Below are 27,799 nucleotides of genomic sequence, written 5' to 3'. Positions count from 1 at the left end.
CTTCGACCCACTACAACTATTAGCATGGAGCAGCAGGTCAGCCCACTTCAGCCATTGGCTAACTGCAGTGTGAATGACAGCATTTTGCTCTTTCACTAGAAACGCATAAGCACTCAAAATAGATATCTTGAATACCGTGGGCTACTATGGCAGTGTTTCGTTGTGAGACCAAAACTATTTTGCTTTTAGCCAGTGTTGTTTTCATTTTGTTTTAAATAATGGCGATGGCCCAGCATTTCCCTCAAAAATAAAGTTTCACAAAAACCATGACAAACCAAAACAAGCATTGACAAAGACCAAAGAATGGCAACAAACACTAGCTCATTGACTTCGCTAGTGCGTACCTCATTACGGTATAAAACATGAATGAAGGAAAGGGATCTTGGTATTTCACCTTTAACTTTATTAATCACTACAATCAGCGTGTTAAACATTCTGTTTTACCCTTACAATCATTTGCTATTGTTGTTCAAAGTCTTGTATGCTGTGTAGCAGATTGTGTACAGTGCCTGTAAATTCACTTTTTTATTCCTGTTCCGACCATTGTATGTGTACTCTGCAACTTGCTGGGACAGAAGGATGACAGATCACCAGAATCTTTTTCATATTGCAGACTAGGCCTTGACAAGATTTGCATTGTGATCTGGTGTGACCCTAGTGCTTGCCACCTCAGCACCTCCTTCTAAAGATCTGAGTGCCATATAACAAAATGCACTGAAACACATTCAGCTAGTGGTGCACTTCAGTTCTGTGTTTAAACAGCAGAACAGGGCTCCCAGCACTTCTAGGGACATTATAAGCATTGTTTGCGGACTTGCTGCATAGATGCAGACCATCTGCCATAGGCAAAAGCTTTAGCCAAATGTCCATTTATGTGATGTGCGAGAGACCGGCCACACTGATAAATACATGGTCATACTGAACCACCCAGAAAAAAGCCTCCAGATTCCTCACTTGTAGAAAGACCCATGGCTGGTGAGGATTGTAAATCACTTGCTCTGCACATCTGTGTGTACTCATTTTAAAGTTAAGAAATTTAATTGGTGTTTATTAATTAGGCCATGCGTCCATTTGCTCAAGATTGAAACTGAAGGGCAATATTACAAAAGAAAATCAGTAATCTAATTTTGAAATTTTCAAGTGGTGCCATGTTTCTTAACTCAAACTCAGATCTTTCTAGGCAAAAGCCGACAAGAGAAATAGAATTTAATTTTGTACTCCCAAGGCAACAGCCACACTTGAGGGATGATCGTGCATAGGAAGGTGATGGAAAACAGTTTCATTGGCCGAGACTGCAAGCCAGTGGTATTATCGTCTGATCATTGCATAGGCTGAAAAGATCTGGATTATTTTGTACTTGGAAAAAAGGTTTGATAGGAGCATCCCCAAGCTTGGTAGATGAGTAGTCTATTCAAGACCCCCAGGATGATCCTCGCTATATAGTGCCTCTACTTTCTCCCGAGCAATCTGGGTCATGCTTATTCAAAAGATGAATACGATAACGTGTTCTTGTGTATTGCTTAGCATAACTCCCCATTTGGAAACAGTTGTCAAAAAGTATGACCCTTGTTTTTGTTTTTCACCCGATCAGAAAGGCTAATGTTGCTCTCCTCCGAAGCCCAGCTCTGAAAACACTTACTCTGTTTTGCAATGCTGCCTTGACCAGCATGATCTTGGTCTTGATCTTAACAAGTTTAATACATGCCAGCTTCTGTTATCCAGGTTTGAACTGTCTCCTCTCGGTAGGAAAAGGCTCCAGAATCATGTTAAGATACCCTTCTCAGTAATAGTCTTGAGATTAACCTGAGACTCCTCAGTGTATACATAAAATCTCCTTACACCAGTACTGCCAGCAAAGCATATAATGATTTCATGTAGTTATTGAAAAGCATGGGGAAGTGGGAGGTGCAAAACTCTACTACTGTTGTGTTTATTGCATAGGAAGATGTACCATCATTTACCCCTTGACAGAATCTGCAGGCAAATAAGGAACTAAACTAGTCCAAGCTCTCTGAGAATGCCTTCTACAGACAGTTTTGTCCAGGCGTATGATGTCAGTGACCATATCGACAGCCTGAGAAGTGCCTTACAATATGATGTTGCATATCTTCCATCTGCAATTTTCAGTTGTCCCAGAGCAGAGTGGTCTCAGTGCTGTGATAGGGCCTGAAATAGGTGTACAGATTCTCTGATATGGTGCTTGTTTCAAGGTATCTTGTGAGCTGCTCAGTTACCTTTCTTTCCAAGTTTTTTTGTAAGGAATTGGATTCCTGCTATTGAGCCAAAACTAGTGGCATCTGCAAGTGTTCATACTAATTTTGTCCTGTAGAGTTTTAAGCCTCACATTGAGTCCTGTAGGGACATAGGGTTAGAACTCTCAGGTCAAGGAATCTCGGTGACAGTAGGTGTTACATTTTGCCTTCAGCTTGAGGGAGAAGCAAGCAAGCCCCAGTTTACTCGCTATTGAAGTTAAGCATGACACACCTGTATATTTCTCTGAGGTTGTCCTCTTTCAACAGTAAGACAAGTGGCTGGAAATCTTGAGTTTATTGAATGTTGAAATTCTCACTTAATAGCCATTATTCATTGCAACTTTTGTAATGTGTCTAGTGTGAGCAAAAGTACTGTTCCATTGGTTATCTTTGTTTTCAGTTTGCATTTTCCCAGAGACAGTAATGCCCAGGTTTAAACCCATCTCTCCGAAGAAGGGCAGACATGGTGCCACATACGATCTAAATACAAAACTCACCTGTAAATGTCTGTGTGAGATCAAATGGCTCTGTGACTAGTGGGTTACAGCTAGAGGAGAGGGTTGCTGTTGATAGGGTTGCCATTGTTCACTGTTATTTAATGAGAAATGAATATGAAAAGCAGGGCCATTGGTAGTAAACAGGAAATGGGGTTTTTACACAGTGATCATGAGTATGAATATACAATGTTTTTTTTGAACCCCTACATCCTAAAGAGTGTGAATTATTTTCCATACAACAATTGGGCCCAGTCTATTTTGACTCATGAACTAGAAACACCAACCACCTTTAAGCAAAAGTGGCAGATTTGGGTTATAAATGCTTGAAAGCCCAACATCAGTCATAAACTCTGTAGATTTTCGGATTTCCTGCTTTAATTAACTTTTTCTCTACTTTTTCTCTTCAGGTTCTTCTAAAGTAAGAAGTATGTAGCTGTGTGGATGGGATCCTTTCATCTGTGCTAATCAGGAGGCAAAACAAGAACAAGGTACAACAATCAAAAATGTTTTTGCTCTACTTAGTGTACTTGAAGTAGAAGGGATTCAAGATATTGGACCAACAATATTGAAGATTACTTAATTTGTATTTGCAGCCAGATCATCCCTCCCTAAGTTCTCCTACCCATTTGGAGTCTCTGATATGCTGGTTACATGTATCTCTATTGCACAGGATACTTGTCGTACTACCAGTGGGCGTTAACCTGCAGTTTGCATAAATCTAAGCCATATGTTGTGCACTCATGAGCTGTTACTGTCTTAGTTTATGCTCTTATTGCATGGTGAAATTGTTACTGCTTCGTGAAAGGACAAACCATGCCCTTGTTCAGGGATGACCTTGTGGTCTAACTTGGCCAACCCATCCTTGTGTCAGTACAAGGGTAAGAGTGTGTGATGTAGGTAAGAACCAGTTTGTGGTATAGATCAACTTCTTAAATATCATAATGGGTACATAATGAGAGCTTTCCAAATTCCCTGTCAGTACATGGCTCAAACAAAAAAAGGGGGAATTTCAAGAGCTCTGCTGGTGTCTCAGTTTTGGAATCCTAGTGTATGTTCCTTGGTTAATATAGATTTGCACCAGAACCATGATGGAAGGATGCTGACTTAATTTGTGTTATGGTTCTGTACCAAAATATAACAATAATGGAAACAAATTATCCAGACACCTGGAAAAATAACAAGAATTAAAGTAATTGGCCCGATTCTTGACATAAAAAACTAAGAATGTAAGCTGATTAATACAACATTCCTTTATTGCAAAAGGCCAATAGCCTAAAATTGGATATCACTGTCCACCCCACTAAACTTGAAGCACTGTTTAAACTATTCATATGGAAGAAACCATAAGCGGTTATCACCAAGCCCACACAAATAAACAAGATAATGACAACCTTCTCAAACAACCCGTCCAGTCTGCCTCCATCCTACACCCGCTAATAAACTAGCAGTTGAGTCAACTTCAAAATGAACACTCTCCAATCTACACAACTCACTACTTATTCCTGCTATGCACACCAGACCGTACCAAGCAGTATGTTAATAGTAATTTTCCCCGTCCCACAAATCCCTTGCAATAAAATTTGCTAATAAATGAACCATTATCCCAGGTCTGCAGAGGAGTTAGTTAAGTTTGTAAGATTATGAATCAATATCCATTAGTGATGATCAAGTAGCCCTCAGTATTCCAAAGTAAATGTTAAGAGACTGTTTTATTGTTTCCAATATAGTTGATGTGCAGAGGTCAGTAATATATACCTTGATACAAATTTGAAGACGTATAGAACTTTTGGAAAAACAAATGTACAATGTTCATTATGGTGAAACAAGCAACAAATTCATTTTAAAAATGTAGAGGTGCATAAGAGGATCCTATAACTATCTCATACCATGGATTAGGTGGAATTGGCAGGATAATCCAGAGGTGTGTATTGCGGTGCAGTGGGGTAGATGGGGGTAGAGTAGGGTGGGGTAGATGGGGGTAGAGTGGGGTAGAGAAGTTGGGGTAGATAGGGTTGGAGTGGGGTAGATGGGGTGGTGTAGAAGGAGGCAGATTGGAGTGGGGTCGATTGGAAATGTTTGTAGTTGGTTAGGGTAGATTGGGGTGGAGTAGGGTAGATTGGGGTGGAGTGTGGTGGATTAGCATGGGGCGTAGAGTGGGGCTGATTGGGGTAGATTGGTGTGGGTCTGATTGGGTTAGGTTGGTGAGGCGTGGGGCAGATTGAGATAGGGTGGAGTCGGGTAGAGAGTGGGTTGGGGTTGGGCAGAATGGGGGTGGGTGGGGTATGTTGAGCTAGAAGGGCATGAGGTATATAGGGGTAGACGAGTGGGGTTGATTGGGGTGGGGTAAAGTGGGTAGATTGGGGTGGAGCTTAGTTGGTTGGATTGGGGTCGAGTGGATCAGGATAGAGTAGGGTATAGTGGAGTTAGGGTACACTAAGGTAAATTGGAATGGAGTGAAATGGGTAGATGGGTGGAGAAAGTGGGGTAGATTGGGGTAGAATGGGGTGGGGTAGACTGGGTGAAGTAAATTGGTGTAGACGGGAGTAGGTTAGAGGTGGTTAGATTGGAGTGGAGACAATTGGAATGAAGTGCTTTAATTGGAGTGAAGGGTAGATTGGTGTGGAGTGGGGTCGAGTGAAGTGGTGGAGTAGATTGTGCTACAGTGAGGTGAGGTACTCCAGGCTAGATTGGAGTAGGGTGGAGTGGGTTATATTGAAGTGGGTAGGTTAGAGAAAAATGGAGTGGGGTAGATTGTAGTGGAGTGGGGTAGATTGTAGTGGAGTGGGGTAGATTGTAGTGGAGTGGGGTAGATTGTAGTGGAGTGGGGTAGATTGTAGTGGAGTGGGGTAGATTGTAGTGGGGTGGGGTAGATTGGGGTGGGGTGGGGTAGATTGGGGTGGGGTGGAGTGGGGTGGGGTGGAGTGGGGTGGGGTGGAGTGGAGTGGGGTGGGGTAGATTGGAGTGGGGTAGATTGGAGTGGGGTAGATTGGAGTGGGGTAGATTGGAGTGGGGTAGATTGGAGTGGGGTGGGGTGGAGTGGAGTGGGGTGGAGTGGGGTGGGGTGGAGTGGGGTGGGGTAGAGTGGAGGGGTAGTTTGTGGTAGGGTGGAGTAGGGCATATTGGGGTAGATTGGTGTGGGATAGATTGGGGTGAAGTGGGTGCATTGAGGTGGGTAGATGGTAGTAAAGTGGGTTAGATTGGGGTAGAGTGGCGTAGTTGGTGGGGGTAAAGTGCAGTAGGGTAGAATAGTGTCAGATTGGATTGGGGTGTGGTAGATTAGGGTGGGTTAGGGAAAATAGGGGGTGGGGTAGATTGGGTATAGTGGGGGTAGGGTAGATAGGGGTACATTGGGGTGGATTGGAGTGGTTTGGGGTGAATTGAGAGAGTTGGGTAGGTTATATTGGAGTAGCTGAGGGTGGGGTCGATTGAGGCAGATTGGGTTACATTGGGGTTGAGTGGCATAGATTTTGGTTGAGGTGCATAGACTGGCTTAGATTTGATTTGGGTGGGGTAGAGTGAAGTCGGGATAGACTGTAGTGGAGTTTAGTGGGAAGATTCAGTAGTTTGGAGTGGGTTAGATTGGTTTGGGGTTAAATGGAGTAGACTGGATAGTCTATAGGGGTTATATTAAGGTGGGGTAGAGTAAGGTGTGGTGGCTTGGAGTGGGGTAAATTGGGGTAGAGTGGATTGGAGTAGATTGGGGTATGTTGTAATGAAGTAGGGTATATTTGGTTATATTGCAGGCAGGCAGGTCGCTTCCTCCTCACCACTGCTCCGGTAAGTGCTGCCATTGTTTTGGGCTTGTTTGGGCTTCTTGGCTTCTCCTCTCCCGGAAGGTTCGCGCTACTGCTTCTCCGCAGTCCCGCCCTCCCTCCTCCCTCCTCCTCAGAGCTCTTCCCGCTCCTGACTCCTGCTGCCCCCGCACCCCCATTGGAGGTTCTCCTCCCAGCAGCCACTTCCTCCCACCTCCCCTCTTATGCCGGCTGCAGCGCGAGGTAAAAGCGAGCTCTGACCCTGCATCCTTGCTGGCTAGTCGCTTCCTCCTCACCACTGCTCCGGTAAGTGCTGCCATTGTTTTGGGCTTGTTTGGGCCTTTTGGCTTCTCCTCTCCCAGAAGGTTCGCGCTGCTGCTTCCCCGCGGACCCACCCCCCTCCCTCCTCCTTGGAGCTCTTTCCGCTCCTGACTCCTGCTGCCCCCACCCCCCTGCACTCCCATTGGAGGTTTCCCTCCCTCCTCCCAGCTGCCACTCCCTCCCACCTTCCCACTTATGCCGGCCGCAGCCAAAGGCAAGCCCGTCCGCGCCCAGCGCCAGACCCCTTGGCCAACACGCCTCCCACGCCACCAAACACCTTTACACTGCCAACGAACTCCACGCCCTTAATCCAGGATGCTCCTCCATCTGCTTCCAGTCCACAACGACGCACACCAAAGGACCCTTCTCCTGCAAAGCTTGCAATTTCACCTGCAACCTAACCTACAAACTTCAAATCAAAACAGACAACTACCTAAGATGCATCCTACTTAACACCCGCTCTGTCCACAAACATGCAATTGAACTCTGGGACCTCCTGACCACATACTCGCCCAACGTTGCATTCCTCACCGAAACCTGGATGAATTCGGCCTTTGGAACCAGATGTAGCCATACCAGAAAACTACAAGATCACCAGAAGAGACCGAATCAACAGACCAGGAGGAGGAATCGCCATAGTCCACAAAAACACCATAAGAGTCTCCACCAACTCCCACGACACCATCAACTCCGTCTAGCTTCTCCACTTCAAAATCCACATCAACGCCAACAACACACTCGGAGGAACACTGGTCTACAGACCCCCTGGACCCAGACCGCAGTTCTGCAACGACATCGCCGACGCCATCCGCTCCCAAGCCCTCGCCTCAACAGACCTCATCCTCCTCAGTGACTTAAACTTCCACCTATAAAATAACAACAATATCAACACCACAAACCTAATCGACAACCTTGCCAACTTCAGCCTCAAGCAACTCGTCACTTCACCCACCCACTCCGCAGGCCACACACTCGACCCCATCTTCTCAGCCAGCAACCACGTCTCTTTCAGCCACACAAACAAACTCAGCTGGACAGACTACCGCTGCATCCACTTCTCCTACCAGAAACCAGTCACTCACCACCACCGCACACAACCCCCCCCCCGACGCAACTGGAGCAAAATATCAACGGATCAACTGATTTCCACTCTCGCCCAGGCTCCACTCCCTGGGACGCCAGACCCCAACACAGCCACCACCAACCTGCATCGCTGGATAGAAGATTGCGCTAACACCCTTGCACCGCTCAAAAAAAAAAAAAGAACACCTCCCACAGATTCAAGGCCAGCTGGTTCACCCCAGAACTACAGGAATCCAAACAGCTATGTCACAGAATGGAAGAAACATGGCACCTTGACCCTACCAACTCCAACCACATCGCTTTCAAGGATGCCCTACGCAAACATCACCAATTGATCCGCACCACCAAAAGGACCCACTTCAAAAACCGCATCGTCACCAACGTCACAACAGTAAAGAGCTCTTCGGCATCATCAATGAGCTCTCCGCCCCCAGGACCTGCTCCAACGAACCCCCGCCATCACAAGAGTTCTGCAACTGACTGACAACCCACTTCGGTCGAAAGATAAAAGAAATCCACAATAGCTTCAAGCCCCAGACCCACCAGCTGACTACAAACACCCAAGAACCCTAACAATATTAGGACCATGCTCGACGAAGGAGAAACAGCAGCACTCATCCTCCTGGACCTCTCCGCAGCTTTTGACACGGTATGTCATCACACTCTCCGCACATGCCTCCACAGCGCTGGAATCCGCGACAAGGCACTCAACTGGATCTCGTCATTTCTCTCAGGCAGAACCCAGAGAGTCCGCCTCCCATCGTTCCTGTCAGAAGCCTCCAGAATCGTCTGTGGCGTTCCCCAAGGATCTTCGCTCAGCCCCACTGTAGGAGGCTGGCCTGGCTTGTAGTGAGTATCAAGGGGTACTTACACCAGGTCCAGGTATCCCTTATTAGTGTAGAGGGGTGTCTAGCAGCTTAGGCTGATAGAAAAGGTAGCTTAGCAGAGCAGCTTAGGCTGAACTAGGAGGCGTGTAAAGCTCCTACTATACCACTGGTGTCATATGCACAATATCATAAGAAAACACAATACACAGATATACTACAAATAAAGGTTCTTTATTTTTATGACAATATGCCAAAAGTATCTCAGTGAGCACCCTCAGTATGAGGATAGCAAATATACACAAGATATATGTACACAGTACCAAAAATATGCAGTAATAGCAATAGAAAACAGTGCAAGCAATGTATAGTCACAATAGATTGCAATGAGAGCACATAGGTACAGGGGCAACACAAACCATATACTCTAGAAGTGAAATGCGAACCACGAATGGACCCCAAACCTATGTGACCTTGTAGAGGGTCGCTGGGACTTTAAGAAAGCAGTGAGGGTTAGAAAAATAGCCCACCCCAAGACCCTGAAAAGTGGGTGCAAAGTGCACCTAAGTTCCCCAGAGAGCACAGAAGTCGTGATAGGGGAATTCTGCAAGGAAGACCAACACCAGCAATGCAACAACGATGGATTTCCAGACGAGAGTACCTGTGGAACAAGGGGACCAAGTCCAAAAGTCACAATCAAGACGGGAGTGGGCAGATGCCCAAGAAATGCCAGCTGTGGGTGCAAAGAAGCTGCCACCGGATGGTAGAAGCTGTGGATTCTGCAAGAACGACAAGGGCTAGAAACTTCCCCTTTGGAGGATGGATGTCCCACGTCGTGAAGAAGCTTGCAGAGGTGTTTCCGTGCAGAAAGACCGCAAACAAGCCTTGCTAGCTGCAAGGGTCGCAGTTAGGGTTTTTGGATGCTGCTGTGGCCCAGGAGGGACCAGGATGTCGCCAATTGCGTGAGGAGACAGAGGGGGCGTTCAGCAAGACAAAGAGCCCACTGAGAAGCAAGCAGCACCCGCAGAAGTGCCGGAACAGGCACTACGAAGTGGAGTGAACCGGAGCTCACCCGAAGTCACAAAGGAAGGTCCCACGACGCCGGAGGACAACTCAGGAGGTCGTGCACTGCAGGTTAGAGTGTCGGGGACCCAGGCTTGGCTGTGCACAAAGGAAATCCTGGAAGAGTGCACAGGAGCCGGAGCAGCTGCAAATCACGCGGTACCCAGCAATGCAGTCTAGCTTGGGGAGGCAAGGACTTACCTCCACCAAACTTGGACTGAAGAGTCACTGGACTGTGGGAGTCACTTGGACAGAGTTGCTGAGTTCAGGGGACCTCGCTCGTCGTGCTGAGAGGAGACCCAGAGGACCGGTGATGCAGTCTTTTGGTGCCTGCGGTTGCAGGGGGAAGATTCCGTCGACCCACAGGAGATTTCTTCGGAGCTTCTAGTGCAGAGAGGAGGCAGACTACCCCCACAGCATGCACCACCAGGAAAACAGTCGAGAAGGCGGCCGGATCAGCGTTACAAGGTCGCAGTAGTCATCTTTGCTACTTTGTTGCAGTTTTGCAGGCTTCCAGAGCAGTCAGCGGTGGTTCCTTGGCAGAAGGTGAAGAGAGAGATGCAGAGGAACTCTGATGAGCTCTTGCATTCGTTATCTAAGGAATTCCCCAAAGCAGAGACCCTAAATAGCCAGAAAAGGGGGTTTGGCTACTTAGGAGAGAGGATAGGCTAGCAACACCTGGACATCACCTGCTGGCACTGGCCACTCAGAGCAGTCCAGTGTGCCAGCAGCACCTCTGTTTCCAAGATGGCAGAGGTCTGGAGCACACTGGAGGAGCTCTGGGCATCTCCCAGGGGAGGTGCAGGTCAGGGGAGTGGTCACTCCCCTTTCCTTTGTCCAGTTTCGCGCCAGAGCAGGGCTGGGTGATCCCTGAACCGGTGTAGACTGGCTTATGCAGAAATGGGCACCATCTGTGCCCATGAAAGCATTTCCAGAGGCTGGGGGAGGCTACTCCTCCCCAGCCCTAACACCTTTTTCCAAAGGGAGAGGGTGTAACACCCTCTCTCTGAGGAAGTCCTTTGTTCTGCCTTCCTGGGCCAAGCCTGGCTGGACCCCAGGAGGGCAGAAACCTGTCTGAGGGGTTGGCAGCAGCAGCAGCTGCAGTGAAACCCTGGGAAAGGTAGTTTGGCAGTACCCGGGTCTGAGCTAGAGACTGGGGGGATCATGGAATTGTCTCCCCAATGCCAGAATGGCCAGAAGATTCCATGATCTTAGACATGTTACATGGCCATGTTCGGAGTTACCATTGTGACGCTATACATATGTTGTGACATATGTATAGTGCACGCGTGTAATGGTGTCCCCGCACTCACAAAGTCCGGGGAATTTGCCCTGAACAATGTGGGAGCACCTTGGCTAGTGCCAGGGTGCCCACACACTAAGTAATATAGCACCCAACCTTTACCAGGTAAAGGTTAGACATATAGGTGACTTATAAGTTACTTAAGTGCAGTGATAAATGGCTGTGAAATAACGGGACGTTATTTCACTCGGGCTGCAGTGGCAGGCCTGTGTAAGAATTGTCAGAGCTCCCTATGGGTGGCAAAAGAAATGCTGCAGCCCATAGGGATCTCCTGGAACCCCAATACCCTGGGTACCTCAGTACCATATACTAGGGAATTATAAGGGTGTTCCAGTATGCCAATGTAAATTGGTGAAATTGGTCACTAACCTGTTAGTGACAATTTGGAAAGAAATGAGAGAGCATAACCACTGAGGTTCTGGATAGCAGAGCCTCAGTGAGACAGTTAGGCATCACACAGGGAACACATACATATAGGTCACAAACTTATGAGCACTGGGGTCCTGGCTAGCAGGGTCCCAGTGACACATAACAAACATACTGAAAACATAGGGTTTTCACTATGAGCACTTGGCCCTGGCTGGCAGGATCCCAGTGAAACAGTGAAAACACCCTGACATATACTCACAAACAGGCCAAAAGTGGGGGTAACAAGGCTAGAAAGAGGCTACTTTCTCACACCCACGCTCTTCAATGTTTACATAGCCCCCCTCGCCAACATCGCACGAGCCCACCACATCAACATAGTTTCCTACGCAGACGACACTCAGCTCATCCTCTCCCTCATGAAAGACCCTACAACTGCAAAGAACAACCTCCACAACGGACTTCACGCCATCGCCAGCTGGATGGAATCAAGCCATCTCAAGTTAAACACAGACAAGATTGAAATCCTCATCTTTGGCACCAACCCCTCAACTTGGAATGACTCCTGGTGGCCCACCTCCCTAGGAACCGCACCCTCACCCACGCACGCAACCTAGGCTTCATCTTGGACTCCACACTCAGCATGACTCAGCAGGTCAATGCCATCTCCTCTTCCTGCTACAACACTCTCCGCAAAATCTTCAAGTGTATTCCTGTTGAAACCAGGAAAACTGTCACCCATGCCCTGGTCAGCGGCCGATTGGACTACGGAAACGCCCTATATGCAGGCATAACAACCAAACTCCTAAGAAATCCGCCCGCCTCATTCTGGACATCCCACGCCGCGACCACATTTCCCACCACCTCAGAGACCTTCACTGGCTACCAGTATCAAAGAGGATCACCTTCAAACTCCTCATCCACGCACACACGGCCCTCCACGACACAGGCCCAGCCTACCTCAACGACAGACTCACCTTCCACACCCCCACCCGCAATCTTCGCTCCTCCAGCCTCACTGTCGTCTCCATCCCCCGCACCACCGCCGGAGGAAGATCCTTCTCTCACCTAGCCACCAAGACCTGGAACACCCTACCGCTCCACCTTCGCCAGACGCAAGACCTCTTGACATTCAGGAAACGCCTCAAGACATGGCTCTACGACCAGTAGCCCCCCCACCTCCCCCCATGCGCCTTGAGAACCTAACGGGTGATTAGTGCACTCTATAAATCCTTGATTGATTGATTGTAATGGAGTGGGGTATATTGTAGTGGAGAGGGGTAGTTTAAGGTAGGGTGGAGTAAAGTGGGGTAGATTATATTGTAGTGGGGTAGACTGTAAGGTGGTAGACTGTAGGGAGTAGATTGGTATAGGGTGGAATAGAGTGTGGTAGATTAAGATAGTGGGGTAAATTGGAGATGGGTAGATTGGGTATATTGGGTAGTGTGTTGCACATTGGAGTGGGGTTGATTTGTGTAGGTTGGAGTAGGGTGGAGGTGGGTAAGATTGGGGTGCAGTGGGGTAAGAATGGTGTGGAGCGGGGTAGGATTGGGGTTAGTTTGGAGTAGACGAGAGTGGGGAAGAGTGGTCAGATTGGGGTGGGGTAAATTGAGGGAGTGGAATCAATTGAGGTAATTTGTAATGTAGCGGGGCACAATGGAGTGGGGTAGATTGAGGTAGATTGTTCTGGAGCGGGGTACAATGGAGTGGGTTAGGTTGTGGTGGAGTAGGGTAGAATGCCGAGGGGTACAGTAGGGTAGTTTCGAGTAGGGGTAGATTGGAGTGGGGTAGTGTGTGGTACAGTGTGATAGACTGGGGTGGGGTAGATTGGATAGAGTGGGATGAGGTTGATGGGGTTCTTTGTAGTGGAGTTCAGGGTGGTAGATTGAAGTGGAGGGGGTAGTATGGGGGTAGAGTAGGTAAATTGGGGTAGTGCTGATGGGCATGCTGAGTAGGGTAGATTGGCGTGGAGTGGAATGTGGTAGAATAGCATGGGATGGTTGATTGGAATGGGATCTATTAGAGTGGGGTTGATTGGGATGAATTGGCGTACAATGGAGTGGGGTAGATTCCGGTACTATGGAGTGGGGTGAATGGAGGTACAATGTAGTGGTGTAGTTTGTGGTACAATGAAGTGGTGTATTTTGGGGTATAGAGGTGTAGATTGGAATAGGATAGAATGGAGTATGGTAGATTGGGGAGAATGGAGGAAGTATGGTAGAGTGGTGTAGGGCGGAGTGGGGTAGATGGGAGTTTGCACTGGGATAGGGTGGAGTGGGATCGTTTGGAGTTTTGAGTAGGTTGGAGTGGAATGGAGTAGATTGGGTGGAGTGGGGGGCAGCATGGGGTAGATTAGTGTAGGGTGTAATCTATTGGAGTGAGCTGTAGTGGGGTAGACTGGATTGAGGCATATTGGGGTGGGGTAGCTATGGTAGTGTTGGGGTATCATGGAGAGGAGTAGATTGAGGTGTAGGTGGAATGGTGTGAATTCGGTGGATATGGGTAGGGTAGTTTGGAGTATATTGGTGTAGATTAGTGTGGTTTAGATAGTGGTGGAGTTGGGTAGATTGGGATAGGGTGTAGTAGGGTGGATGTGGGTGGATTGGTGTTGTGTTCATTGGGGTCCAGGGGAGTGGTGTTAGAGAAAAGTGTGATAGATTTGGGAGAGTGTGGTTGAATGGGGTGGTGGAGTGGGGTAGAGTTTGGTAGATTGGTGTAGATAGAATTGAGAGGGAGTAGTGTTGTGGTTAGACTGGGATAGATTGCAGTGCGGAGGATTAGAGTATATTTTAGTGGAACTGGGTAGATAGGGGTAGGGTGGAGTGGGGTAGATTATAGTGGATTGGACTATATTACAAACAGTTGCGGTTATTATGGAACATGAATACCATCTTCATTCTTGCAGACTTTTAATTCTGCAAAACTATTAGGTCAAATAGAGGCAGCTGGTCCTAGAACAGGGTGCCTTCCAGTGACCCAGTTGTTTTTCAGCAAGTTGAATCAGTCAAGCCGCACTTTACAAGTACTGATTATTACCTGTGGGGTCTCAAGGCGCTACAGTGGACATGCTGATCATTTGAAGAGCCAGGTATTGAGATCCTTCCTGAATTGCTTTAGTGATGCGGCCTAACTGAGGTTGCAAGCGAATGTATTCCATGTCTGGGCTGTGAGGTAGGAGAAGGATCTTCCTCCAGCTGTGCTTTTCTTGATTCTGGGGATGGTGGCGAGATGAGAGGATTGTAGTTGCCTGGCAGGGGTGTAGAAAGGTCAGGCAGTGGTTGAGGCAGTATGGTCCAGTGTTGTGAAGTTCCTTAAGGGTGCGAGTCAATAGCTTGAAGGTGATGCTTTTGGTTGACTAGGAGCCAATGGAGGTTGCTGAGGTGGGCGGAGATGTGGCTGTGGTGGGGGATATCCAGGATGAGTCTGGCTGCTGTGTTCTGGATTCTCTGTAGTCTTGCTTGTAGCTTCTTTGTGTTGCCGTAGTCCTGTTTGCTTGGGTTTGTTATGGGAACAGTGAAAGTACACAGGTAGTATGCGTCTCCTGCTGCAGACAGAAAATAGCACTGCCTGAAGCCCACCCACAGTGGTTCATTAATGGCTTATCAGTTGCAACAATGTAGGGCTACAGCTGTTTTAAAAAAAAAAGAAAATAAAAAGGGAAAAATTAGGATCTTCTCAACATCCTGTGATTCTGGACAAACCACTTAACATAAAAAATTAATGTGAACATGCGTAATGTAACTGTTGCTTATGTAAAGCACCCAATACTTTCTAGTCAGGTCGAAATTGCGCTATATAATAAGCATTGGCATAGCTAATCAGTCTTGCCTTCTGGATGTGAATGCAGATTTACTATTTTTCACCTTTTGGCACTGTAAACATTGGCTGACTGAGGCAGGCTCTCTTTCCATGACTAAGCATTGTGAAGTCACAACATCTCATGGGTATGAAGCAATAATGCAAAACATGTAAGTACATTCTGTGATTGGATGAAGGCCCACTGTGATCTATTGGCTGAACTAACATTCAGGATTTTGATTCTGAAATCACACAATTGCCCTGCATCGGGCTGCTTTTAGCACTGTAAATGTGAGAAATGCCAAACAAATCATTAAAGTCATGTAAGCACCGAAAAATAGACACACAAATTGTAGAATAGAATACGAAACTACACCTTTACATATAAATATTTTTAGGGTTGAGCGCACAAGTGCTCCGTCCCTGTTGTAATCTATCTTTGGGCTTTTAACCACGCCCATGTCACGTCTGTCACTTTCAATGGTTTGTGGGCTTGCCTTTTAAAATCTGCTTGATTTCATTAGTAAAAGGCATGCATACGTCATGCCTTTTCGGGTGTTTAGCCCTCCTCGCGCATACCGGCCAACTACTGTAAGCATACAAGGCTCCATGTTTTCAGTATGGTTTCCGGACAGCTTTATCATTTTTATTTTACACGCAGCGCAATGTCGCTTGGTTTTACATAGCGCGATTGCGCTCGGTTTTTGGTTTTCAGTTTCAGCGCGATCGTGCTGCGTTTTACATAGCGCGATCACGCTTGTTTTTTTTTTTCTTTCAATTTGTGTGTCAAGAAAACTCCTGTTAGAAGTTTACAACGCGAATAGCTCTAACTCGAGCAATGCGAGACCCGTTGCGTTACAAATGCTTGTTTTACATAGCGCCCACACGTCGGAATTAAGACTGCTTGAGGGCGCTTAGCAACAAAATAAAGACTGAGGCTTACAAATGACAATAGCACAGTACACAATATACAGACCAGTGATGAGCACTGGAAGCTAAGTGTGCCCTTTCAAGCATCGCACATTCATTGGTTGATTTATGTAGAGCCCAAGCGCTTTGTGACACCAGTCTCGGAACACCAAGGACTCATTCAGGGCAGAAAATAGGCCTAGAAAGTTACCACACCCTGCCCTCCCTCCCACAGGCTGATGAACACGCTCTCCCTAATGTACATGCGTGAGGGGTAAAAAAAAAAAAAAGCAGAACATATAAATGGGCTAGTGTTGAGCTCTGCCGCCTTCCTCGGAGTCGTAAAAAGTCAGATTTACGGCCTACTTCTGAGGGACCGTCTGCCACATTTGTTCTTATTACGGAGCACAATGTCCTCCTCGAAGGAGCTTCCAACAGCTGCAGCAGAATAAATACTAGTGATGCGCAATGTTATGGTGACAATGGTTCTGCTGCAATAAAAATGTCCACTACTTTTTTTTTTTTTGCCTTTTGGCACTGTAAACACGGGCTGACTGAGGCAGGCTCCTTCTCCAGGACTGAGCATTGAGGCCACAGCATCTCATGGCTGTGAAGCAATAATGCAAGAAAAATTAAATATATTTTGTGATTGGATGAAGGCCCACTGTGATCTATTGACTGAAGTAACATTCAGGATTTTGTTTTGGAAATTGTGCAATTGCTCTGCTTTGGGGGTCGCTTTCATCACTGAATATGTAGGAAATGCCAACTAAATCATACGAGTGAGGGGAACTCACTCACTCAATATAAAGACAGGTGTACAAACGACAGTAGCACCGTACATAACGTACAAAACAGTGACAAGCACTGGAAGTTAACTGTGCCATTTCAAGCATCACACGTTCATTTATTGATTTATGTAGACCCCAGGCGCTTTCTGACACCAACCTCGGAACACCAAGGGCAGAGCAGAAAAAAAGCACGGAAAAGTTACCATTCCCTGCCCATCCTCCCGAACGATGCTGAATACGCTGTACCTAAAGTACAAGATGTGTGGGTTTAAAAATACAGAACAAATAAACGGGCAAAGTGTGTGAGATCTGCCACTCTAGTGAGCTGTAAGAAGTCCTATTTACCGGCCACTTCTGAGGGAACATTTACCGCCTTTGTTCTCATTACTAAGCTCAATACCATCCTCCTCGGAGAATCCCACAGCTACAGCAGAATAAATATCAATGACAGAGTTAATGGTGGCAAGGTTTCTGCTGCAAAAAAAGTCACTCTGCAGAACAACACCGCTCTTTACGCTCGGTGCCAGTGAAAGTAGAACAAGCAAGTAAGTGGTGAAAGCCACAGTGTGCATTTTATCCGACCCCCCAACTCCGCTCTCTTTTGAGTGCTCTTACCTGCATGTCCCATGTGCGTCGTAGGTAGTCTTCCATGCTCCTGGTCGGCCAACAGGGTGCGGCTGTGAGCAGCAACGGAGGTAATTATGCAGCTTTTATCCAAGGTCGGCTCCTGTGGCAACAAACCGGAATGGAGCGACTGAAAACACGAGTGCTTGAGTTTGTCCAGAAACCAACAAAAAAATAGTGTGCAGAAAGTAAACTAAATGGCTAGATGTGCAGTGAGACATGTTTCAGGGCCAGTGTCCCTGGGAGGGAACAACGCAGCAAAAGGAGGGACAAATGGCCAAGATTCACCACTGAAAAGTGTGGAATTTCTAAAGGCACATGAAGGAACGAATGGAAAGCACTGTGTATGGTAAAAGCTCACAGATCTAAAACATGTCTCGAAGAGATGGCACATGTGGTGCCTAGGCGAGACCTAAAAATGGGGGAGGGGGTTGAATATACAGTAGATTGTTGCCAAGTGACAGAGCATGCGTGCAGCCTGCAGGCCTGACCTACAAAACAGAGATGCGAGTAGCTTTGTCATCAGTTGCATTCCCATGTGCAGCTGGTCCCAAGACTTTATTTTGGACCACAAGGCCATTAAATGGACTCAGCCAGACATGGACCCTTTGTTCATAGGTGCCAAGTGGCCCTGAAGTTATTTGTTTGTTTAAGACTGTACCCATTTATTTATTGTCTGCATGTAGACAAAAGAATCCACCAGTCCCATAATGCAGTGTCCTTATGGCTAAATAGGGATCCACACTGCTGGATTTATGACTCATGGACTGAACCACTTGGCGGTATGGACTTTTATACTGGATTTATTAGCATCAAGCACAGACAGTGTGGGCTATGTTTTTTTTTTTTTTTTTTTTTTTTTTTTTTTTTTACCACACTCCACATGTGTCATTTTCTCGTAGTACAAAGAATGTGGTGTAGTAATGTCAGGAAACTAAAAACACTGTAAACAAAAACATTAGGTAAAACACTGATTAGGGGTTCTGGTTCTCTAAAGAAGAAAATATATTTTGAAACTAAGGGCAAAAATAGTGTATAGAACAGGTATCTCCATCTAGTCCATGGAGAGCTACCACAAGCTCCCAGACACCTTCAGAATAGCTCACAACCTTGAGTTCAATTTTAAATAATCACAAGGTCAAATTTTCATTTTCAAGTTAAAGGAAGGTGGTGTTGATCTCACATTATTATCATCATCAGGCTGCAGATAGCAGGGCCTGATAATGAGTAGCACAATCACATTGATGACCCAGGCTGGGTATTGGTCCCAGAAATGAACAACTTAAGCACTGAGGTGTTCAGCTCTTAAATAAAAGTTCTTGTTAATTCACTAATGGAACTGTGAACAAAATGTTTCTGAATGCTTTTAAGTGGCAGAAAATTAAGATGAAAAGTCACCTTAATAATTAAGTTAACTCCATTTCAGTTTTCTCCCATTTCAATTTTGCATTTACAAACAATGGCCTTTACTGCCAGTGGCCAGTAGACACTGTCATAAGTTTAATTGAAAAATACTCCCATTTTTTTTAAATAGGAGAAATTTAATGTGCAGAAAAATGTCCCATATTATGAACTTTTTTGCTGAGTATTTTTCTGCTTTTTAAATTTGTCAAATAAAAAAAATAAAATAAAAATGTTTGTGTTATACATGTCACGGTGCCACATATGGCGGAAGGTATGTCCTGTGCTGCAAGTACATATAACACAGGCTCTCTGTCACCAGTATAAATATATTCCATTCTTGAGCGTACGTTCCTACATCCCCAAAGGCCGCGCTGGTATCTGGTATCAATGTGCAAGAGTTCAGCTTTCAGTAGCTCACAATGATTTTCACTGACCAGAAGTGTCTCTCACTGTACAAAATGTTGGAGACCCCTGGTATAGAAACTCAAGTTTATTAATTAAAAATACAAAGAAACACAGGAAGGGTGCAGTTGTGAAAATCGTAAAGGCTAAAGTAAATAACAAAATCGATGAAATTACAACAGTAAATTCCTATCAATAATACATCTCTCCAAAATACATTGCTACAGAAATAATCACCTGAAAGTAATCTCAAAGATATTAATGACCCAGGATTAACACCCTCCCTCTCTCTTTCTGGTGCTTAAACCCTCCCTCTTTCTGGCGCTTAAACCCTCCCTTCCTCTTACTGGTGCTTAAACCCTCCCTCTTGCTGGTGCTTGAACCCCCACTCCCTCTCTCTGGTTGGTGCTTGAACCCCGCTCCCTCCCTCCCTCTGGTTGGTGCTTGAACCCCGCTCCCTCCCTCCCTCTGGTTGGTGCTTGAACCCCGCTCCCTCCCTCCCTCTGGTTGGTGCTTGAACCCCCGCTCCCTCCCTCTTGCTGGCGCTTGAACCCCCGCTCCCTCCCTCTTGCTGGTGCTTGAACCCCGCTCCCTCCCTCTTGCTTGAACCCATGCTCTCTCCCTCCCTCCCTCTTGCTGGTACTTGAACCCACGCTCCCTCCTTCTTGTTGGTGCTTGAGCCAGTCCTTCTCTCTTGCTGGTGCTTGAGCCCGCCCGCCCTCTCTCCCTCTTGCTGGTGCTTGAACCCACCCTCCCTCTCTCCCTCTTGCTGGTGCTTGAACCCACTCTCCCTCTTGCTTGAACCCACCCTCCCTCTCACCCTCTTTCTGGTGCTTGAACCTTCCCTCCCTCTCACCCTCTTTCTGGTGCTTGAACCTTCCCTCCCTCTCACCCTCTTTCTGGTGCTTGAATCTTCCCTCCCTCTCACCCTCTTTCTGGTGCTTAAACCCGACGTCCCTCCCTCTTTCTGGTGCTTAAACCCGCCCTCCCTCCCTCCCTCTTTCTGGTGCTTCCCTCCCTCCCTCTTTCTGGTGCTTCCCTCCCTCCCTCTATCTGGTGCTTCCCTCCCTCTATCTGGTGCTTCCCTCCCTCTCCTCTTTCTGGTCCTTAAACCCGCCCTCCCTCCCTCTCCTCTTTCTGGTCCTTAAACCCGCCCTCCCTCCCTCCCTCTCCTCTTTCTGGTGCTTAAACCTGCCCCCCTCCCTCTTTCTGGTGCTTAAACCCGCCCTCCCTCCCTCTTTCTGGTGCTTAAACCCGCCCTCCCTCCCTCTTTCTGGTGCTTAAACCCGCCCTCCCTCTCCTCTTTCTGGTCCTTAAACCCGCCCTCCCTCCCTCTCCTCTTTCTGGTCCTTAAACCCGCCCTCCCTCCCTCTCCTCTTTCTGGTCCTTAAACCCGCCCTCCCTCCCTCTCCTCTTTCTGGTCCTTAAACCCGCCCTCCCTCCCTCTCCTCTTTCTGGTCCTTAAACCCGCCCTCCCTCCCTCCCTCCCCTCTTTCTGGTCCTTTAACCCGCCCTCCCTCCCCTCTTTCTGGTCCTTTAACCCGCCCTCCCTCCCCTCTTTCTGGTCCTTTAACCCGCCCTCCCACCCTCCCTCTTTCTGGTCCTTTAACCCGCCCTCCCACCCTCCCTCTTTCTGGTCCTTAAACCCGCCCTCCCACCCTCCCTCTTTCTGGTCCTTAAACCCGCCCTCCCACCCTCCCTCTTTCTGGTCCTTAAACCCACCCTCCCTCTTTCTGGTCCTTAAACCCGCCCTCCCGCCCTCCCTCTTTCTGGTCCTTAAACCCGCCCTCCCTCTTTCTGGTCCTTAAACCCGCCCTCCCTCTTTCTGGTCCTTAAACCCGCCCTCCCTCTTTCTGGTCCTTAAACCCGCCCTCCCTCTTTCTGGTCCTTAAACCCGCCCTCCCTCTTTCTGGTCCTTAAACCCGCCCTCCCTCTTTCTGGTCCTTAAACCCGCCCTCCTGCCCTCCCTCTTTCTGGTCCTTAAACCCGCCCTCCCGCCCTCCCTCTTTCTGGTCCTTAAACCCGCCCTCCCTCTTTCTGGTCCTTAAACCCGCCCTCCTGCCCTCCCTCTTTCTGGTCCTTAAACCCGCCCTCCCTCTTTCTGGTCCTTAAACCCGCCCTCCCTCTTTCTGGTCCTTAAAATCCCTCTTTCTGGTAAACCCGCCCTCCCTCCCTCTTTCTGGTGCTTCCCTCCCTCTCCTCTTTCTGGTCCTTAAACCCGCCCTCCCTCCCTCTCCTCTTTCTGGTCCTTGAACCCGCCCTCCCTCCCTCTCCTCTTTCTGGTCCTTGAACCCGCCCTCCCTCCCTCTCCTCTTTCTGGTCCTTGAACCCGCCCTCCCTCTCTCTCTTTCTGGTCCTTAAACCCGCCCTACCTCTCTCTCCTCTTTCTGGTCCTTAAACCCGCCCTCCCTCCCTCTGCTCTTTCTGGTCCTTTAACCCGCCCTCCCTCCCTCTCCTCTTTCTCGTCCTTTAACCCGCCCTCCCTCCCTCTCCTCTTTCTGGTCCTTAAACCCGTCCTCCCACCATCCCTCTTTCTGGTCCTTAAACCCGTCCTCCCACCATCCCTCTTTCTGGTCCTTAAACCCGCCCTCCCACCCTCCCTCTTTCTGGTCCTTAAACCCGCCCTCCCACCCTCCCTCTTTCTGGTCCTTAAACCCGCCCTCCCACCCTCCCTCTTTCTGGTCCTTAAACCCGCCCTCCCACCCTCCCTCTTTCTGGTCCTTAAACCCGCCCTCCCACCCTCCCTCTTTCTGGTCCTTAAACCCGCCCTCCCACCCTCCCTCTTTCTGGTCCTTAAACCCGCCCTCCCTCTTTCTGGTCCTTAAACCCGCCCTCCCTCTTTCTGGTCCTTAAACCCGCCCTCCCTCTTTCTGGTCCTTAAACCCGCCCTCCCTCTTTCTGGTCCTTAAACCTGCCCTCCCTCTTTCTGGTCCTTAAACCCGGCCTCCCTCTTTCTGGTCCTTAAATCTGCCCTCCCTCTTTCTGGTCCTTAAACCCGCCCTCCCGCCCTCCCTCTTTCTGGTCCTTAAACCCGCCCTCCCTCTTTCTGGTCCTTAAACCCGCCCTCCCACCCTCCCTCTTTCTGGTAAACCCACCCTCCCTCTTTCTGGACCTTAAACCCGCCCTCCCACCCTCTTTCTGATCCTTAAACCCGCCCTCCCACCCTCTTTCTGATCCTTAAACCCGCCCTCCCTCCCTCTTTCTGGTCCTTAAACCCGCCCGCCCTTTCTCCCTTCCTCTTTCTGGTCCTTAAACCCACCCTCCCTCCCTCTTTCTGGTCCTTAAACCCAACCGCCCTCCCTCCCTCTTTCTGGTCCTTAAACCCGCCCGCCCTCCCTCCCTCTTTCTGGTCCTTAAACCCGCCCGCCCTCCCTCCCTCTTTCTGGTCCTTAAACCCGCCCTCCCTCCCTCTTTCTGGTCCTTAAACCCGCCCTCCCTCCCTCTTTCTGGTCCTTAAACCCGCCCGCCCTCCCTCCCTCTTTCTGGTCCTTAAACCCGCCCGCCCTCCCTCCCTCTTTCTGGTCCTTAAACCCGCCCTCCCTCCCTCTTTCTGGTCCTTAAACCCGCCCTCTCTCTCACTGGTGCTTACACCCACCCTCCCTCTTACGGGTGCTTACACCCACCCTCCCTCTTACGGGTGCTTACACCCACCCTCCCTCTTACGGGTGCTTACACCCACCCTCCCTCTTACGGGTGCTTACACCCACCCTGCCTCTTACGGGTGCTTACACCCACCCTCCCTTTTACTTGTGCTTGAGCTCCCTCCCTCTTACTTGTGCTTGAGCTCCCTCCCTCCTACTTGTGCTTGAGCTCCCTCCCTCCTACTTGTGCTTGAGCTCCCTCCCCCTTACTGGTGCTTGAGCTCCCTCCCCCTTACTGGTGCTTGAGCTCCCTCCCCCTTACTGGTGCTTGAGCTCCCTCCCTCCCGGCTGGTGCTTGAACCAGCGCTCCCTCCCTCCCGGCTGGTGCTTGAACCAGCGCTCCCTCCCGGCTGGTACCAGCGCTCCCTCCTTCCCGGCTGGTGCTTGAACCAGCGCTCCCTCCTTCCCGGCTGGTGCTTGAACCAGCGCTCCCTCCTTCCCGGCTGGTGCTTGAACCAGCGCTCCCCCCCCCCCCCCTCTTACTGGTGCTTAAATCCTCCCTCCCTCTTACTGGTGCTTAAATCCTCCCTCCCTCTTACTGGTGCTTAAATCCTCCCTCCCTCTTACTGGTGCTTAAATCCTCCCTCCCTCTTACTGGTGCTTAAATCCTCCCTCCCTCTCACTGGTGCTTAAATCCTCCCTCCCTCTCACTGGTGCTTAAATCCTCCCTCCTTCTCACTGGTGCTTTAACCCTCCTCCCGGCTGGTGCGTGAGCCAGCGCTCGCTCCCTCCCGGCTGGTGCTTGAACCAGCGCTCGCTCGCTCCCGGCTGGTGCTTGAACCAGCGCTCCCTCCCTCCCGGCTGGTGCTTGAACCAGCGCTCCCTCCTTCCCGGCTGGTGCTTGAACCAGCGCTCCCTCCTTCCCGGCTGGTGCTTGAACCAGCGCTCTCTCCTTCCCGGCTGGTGCTTGAACCAGCACTCCCTTCTTCCTGGCTGGTGCTTGAACCAGTATAAATATATTCCATTCTTGAGCGTACGTTCCTACATCCCCAAAGGCCGCGCTGGTATCAATGTGCAAGAGTTCAGCTTTCAGTAGCTCACAATGATTTTCACTGACCAGAAGTGTCTCTCACTGTACAAAATGTTGGAGACCCCTGGTATAGAAACTCAAGTTTATTAATTAAAAATACAAAGAAACACAGGAAGGGTGCAGTTGTGAAAATCGTAAAGGCTAAAGTAAATAACAAAATCGATGAAATTACAACAGTAAATTCCTATCAATAATACATCTCTCCAAAATACATTGCTACAGAAATAATCACCTGAAAGTAATCTCAAAGATATTAATGACCCAGGATTAACACCCTCCCTCTCTCTTTCTGGTGCTTAAACCCTCCCTCTTTCTGGCGCTTAAACCCTCCCTTCCTCTTACTGGTGCTTAAACCCTTCCTCTTACTGGTGCTTAAACCCTCCCTCTTGCTGGTGCTTGAACCTGCACTCCCTCTCTCTGGTTGGTGCTTGAACCCCCACTCCCTCTCTCTGGTTGGTGCTTGAACCCCGCTCCCTCCCTCTTGCTGGCGCTTGAACCCCCGCTCCCTCCCTCTTGCTGGTGCTTGAACCCCGCTCCCTCCCTCTTGCTGCTGCTTGAACCCATGCTCTCTCCCTCCCTCCTTCTTGTTGGTGCTTGAGCCAGTCCTTCTCTCTTGCTGGTGCTTGAGCCCGCCCGCCCTCTCTCCCTCTTGCTGGTGCTTGAACCCACCCTCCCTCTCTCCCTCTTGCTGGTGCTTGAACCCACTCTCCCTCTTGCTTGAACCCACCCTCCCTCTCACCCTCTTTCTGGTGCTTGAACCTTCCCTCCCTCTCACCCTCTTTCTGGTGCTTGAACCTTCCCTCCCTCTCACCCTCTTTCTGGTGCTTGACTCTTCCCTCCCTCTCACCCTCTTTCTGGTGCTTAAACCCGCCGTCCCTCCCTCTTTCTGATGCTTAAACCTGCCCTCCCTCCTTCTTTCTGGTGCTTAAACCCGCCCTCCCTCCCTCTTTCTGGTGCTTAAACCCGCCCTCCCTCCCTCTTTCTGGTGCTTCCCTCCCTCTTTCTGGTGCTTCCCTCCCTCTCCTCTTTCTGGTCCTTAAACCCGCCCTCCCTCCCTCTCCTCTTTCTGGTCCTTAAACCCACCCTCCCTCCCTCTCCTCTTTCTGGTGCTTAAACCCGCCCTGCCTCCCTCTTTCTGGTGCTTAAACCCGCCCTGCCTCCCTCTTTCTGGTGCTTAAACCCGCCCTCCCTCCCTCTTTCTGGTGCTTGAACCCGCCCTCCCTCCCTCTTTCTGGTGCTTGAACCCGCCCTCCCTCCTTCTTTCTGGTGCTTGAACCCGCCCTCCCTCCCTCTTTCTGGTGCTTGAACCCGCCCTCCCTCCCTCTTTCTGGTGCTTGAACCCACCCTCCCTCCCTCTTTCTGGTGCTTGAACCCACCCTCCCTCCCTCTTTCTGGTGCTTAAACCCACCCTCCCTCCCTCTTTCTGGTGCTTAAACCCTCCCTCCCTCTTTCTGGTGCTTAAACCCGCCCTCCCTCTCCTCTTTCTGGTCCTTAAACCCGCCCTCCCTCTCCTCTTTCTGGTCCTTAAACCCGCCCTCCCTCTCCTCTTTCTGGTCCTTAAACCCGCCCTCCCTCTCCTCTTTCTGGTCCTTAAACCCGCCCTCCCTCCCTCTCCTCTTTCTGGTCCTTAAACCCACCCTCCCTCTTTCTGGTCCTTAAACCCGCCCTCCCGCCCTCCCTCTTTCTGGTCCTTAAACCCGCCCTCCCGCCCTCCCTCTTTCTGGTCCCTAAACCCACCCTCCCGCCCTCCCTCTTTCTGGTCCTTAAACCCACCCTCCCGCCCTCCCTCTTTCTGGTCCTTAAACCCGCCCTCCCTCTTTCTGGTCCTTGAACCCGCCCTCCCTCTTTCTGGTCCTTAAACCCGCCCTCCCTCCCTCTCCTCTTTCTGGTCCTTAAACCCGCCCTCCCACCCTCCCTCTTTCTGGTCCTTAAACCCGCCCTCCCACCCTCCCTCTTTCTGGTCCTTAAACCCACCCTCCCGCCCTCCCTCTTTCTGGTCCTTAAACCCACCCTCCCGCCCTCCCTCTTTCTGGTCCTTAAACCCGCCCTCCCTCTTTCTGGTCCTTCAACCCGCCCTCCCTCTTTCTGGTCCTTCAACCCGCCCTCCCGCCCTCCCTCTTTCTGGTCCTTCAACCCGCCCTCCCTCTTTCTGGTCCTTCAACCCGCCCTCCCTCTTTCTGGTCCTTCAACCCGCCCTCCCTCTTTCTGGTCCTTCAACCCGCCCTCCCTCTTTCTGGTCCTTCAACCCGCCCTCCCTCTTTCTGGTCCTTCAACCCGCCCTCCCTCTTTCTGGTCCTTCAACCCGCCCTCCCTCTTTCTGGTCCTTCAACCCGCCCTCCCTCTTTCTGGTCCTTCAACCCACCCTCCCGCCCTCCCTCTTTCTGGTCCTTAAACCCGCCCTCCCTCTTTCTGGTCCTTAAACCCGCCCTCCCTCTTTCTGGTCCTTAAACCCGCCCTCCCTCTTTCTGGTCCTTCAACCCGCCCTCCCTCTTTCTGGTCCTTCAACCCGCCCTCCCGCCCTCCCTCTTTCTGGTCCTTCAACCCGCCCTCCCTCTTTCTGGTCCTTCAACCCGCCCTCCCTCTTTCTGGTCCTTCAACCCGCCCTCCCTCTTTCTGGTCCTTCAACCCGCCCTCCCTCTTTCTGGTCCTTCAACCCGCCCTCCCTCTTTCTGGTCCTTCAACCCGCCCTCCCTCTTTCTGGTCCTTCAACCCGCCCTCCCTCTTTCTGGTCCTTCAACCCGCCCTCCCTCTTTCTGGTCCTTCAACCCACCCTCCCGCCCTCCCTCTTTCTGGTCCTTAAACCCGCCCTCCCTCTTTCTGGTCCTTAAACCCGCCCTCCCACCCTCCCTCTTTCTGGTCCTTAAACCCGCCCTCCCACCCTCCCTCTTTCTGGTAAACCCACCCTCCCACCCTCCCTCTTTCTGGTAAACCCACCCTCCCACCCTCTTTCTGATCCTTAAACCCGCCCTCCCACCCTCTTTCTGATCCTTAAACCCGCCCTCCCTCCCTCTTTCTGGTCCTTAAACCCGCCCGCCCTCTCTCCCTCCCTCTTTCTGGTCCTTAAACCCACCCTCCCTCCCTCTTTCTGGTCCTTAAACCTGCCCGCCCTCCCTCCCTCCCTCTTTCTGGTCCTTAAACCCGCCCGCCCTCCCTCTTTCTGGTCCTTAAACCCGCCCGCCCTCCCTCTTTCTGGTCCTTAAACCCGCCCGCCCTCCCTCCCTCTTTCTGGTCCTTAAACCCGCCCGCCCTCCCTCCCTCTCTGGTCCTTAAACCCGCCCTCCCTCCCTCTTTCTGGTCCTTAAACCCGCCCTCCCCGCCCTCCCTCCCTCTTTCTGGTACTTAAACCCGCCCGCCCTCCCTCCCTCTTTCTGGTCCTTAAACCCGCCCGCCCTCCCTCCCTCTTTCTGGTCCTTAAACCCGCCCGCCCTCCCTCCCTCTTTCTGGTCCTTAAGCCCGCCCGCCCGCCCTCCCTCCCTCTTTCTGGTCCTTAAGCCCGCCCGCCCTCCCTCCCTCCCTCTTTCTGGTCCTTAAACCCTCCCTCCCTCTTTCTGGTCCTTAAACCCGCCCGCCCTCCCTCCCTCCCTCTTTCTGGTCCTTAAACCCGCCCGCCCGCCCTCCCTCCCTCCCTCTTTCTGGTCCTTAAACCCGCCCGCCCTCCCTCCCTCTTTCTGGTCCTTAAACCCGCCCTCTCTCTCACTGGTGCTTACACCCACCCTCCCTCTTACGGGTGCTTACACCCA

The 27,799-nt window shown here is 50.0% G+C and overlaps 1 protein-coding gene across 5 annotated transcripts in view; it reads left to right on the top strand.

Moving 5' to 3' along the window:
* SYMPK (symplekin scaffold protein) overlaps window positions 1-27,799 on the top strand; it is a 1,084,618-nt gene that overhangs the window by 36,988 nt on the left and 1,019,831 nt on the right. For all 5 annotated transcript variants that reach the window (XM_069207742.1, XM_069207740.1, XM_069207741.1 and 2 more), the window contains one exon: window positions 3,157-3,237. The gene's annotated coding sequence lies outside the window, so the exon portion shown is untranslated. The remainder of the gene's footprint in view (window positions 1-3,156; window positions 3,238-27,799) is intronic.

This window comes from Pleurodeles waltl, chromosome 9 (assembly GCF_031143425.1).
Source record: "Pleurodeles waltl isolate 20211129_DDA chromosome 9, aPleWal1.hap1.20221129, whole genome shotgun sequence".
NCBI classification, from domain to species: domain Eukaryota; kingdom Metazoa; phylum Chordata; class Amphibia; order Caudata; family Salamandridae; genus Pleurodeles; species Pleurodeles waltl.
This window is presented reverse-complemented; position numbering and strand designations above follow the sequence as displayed.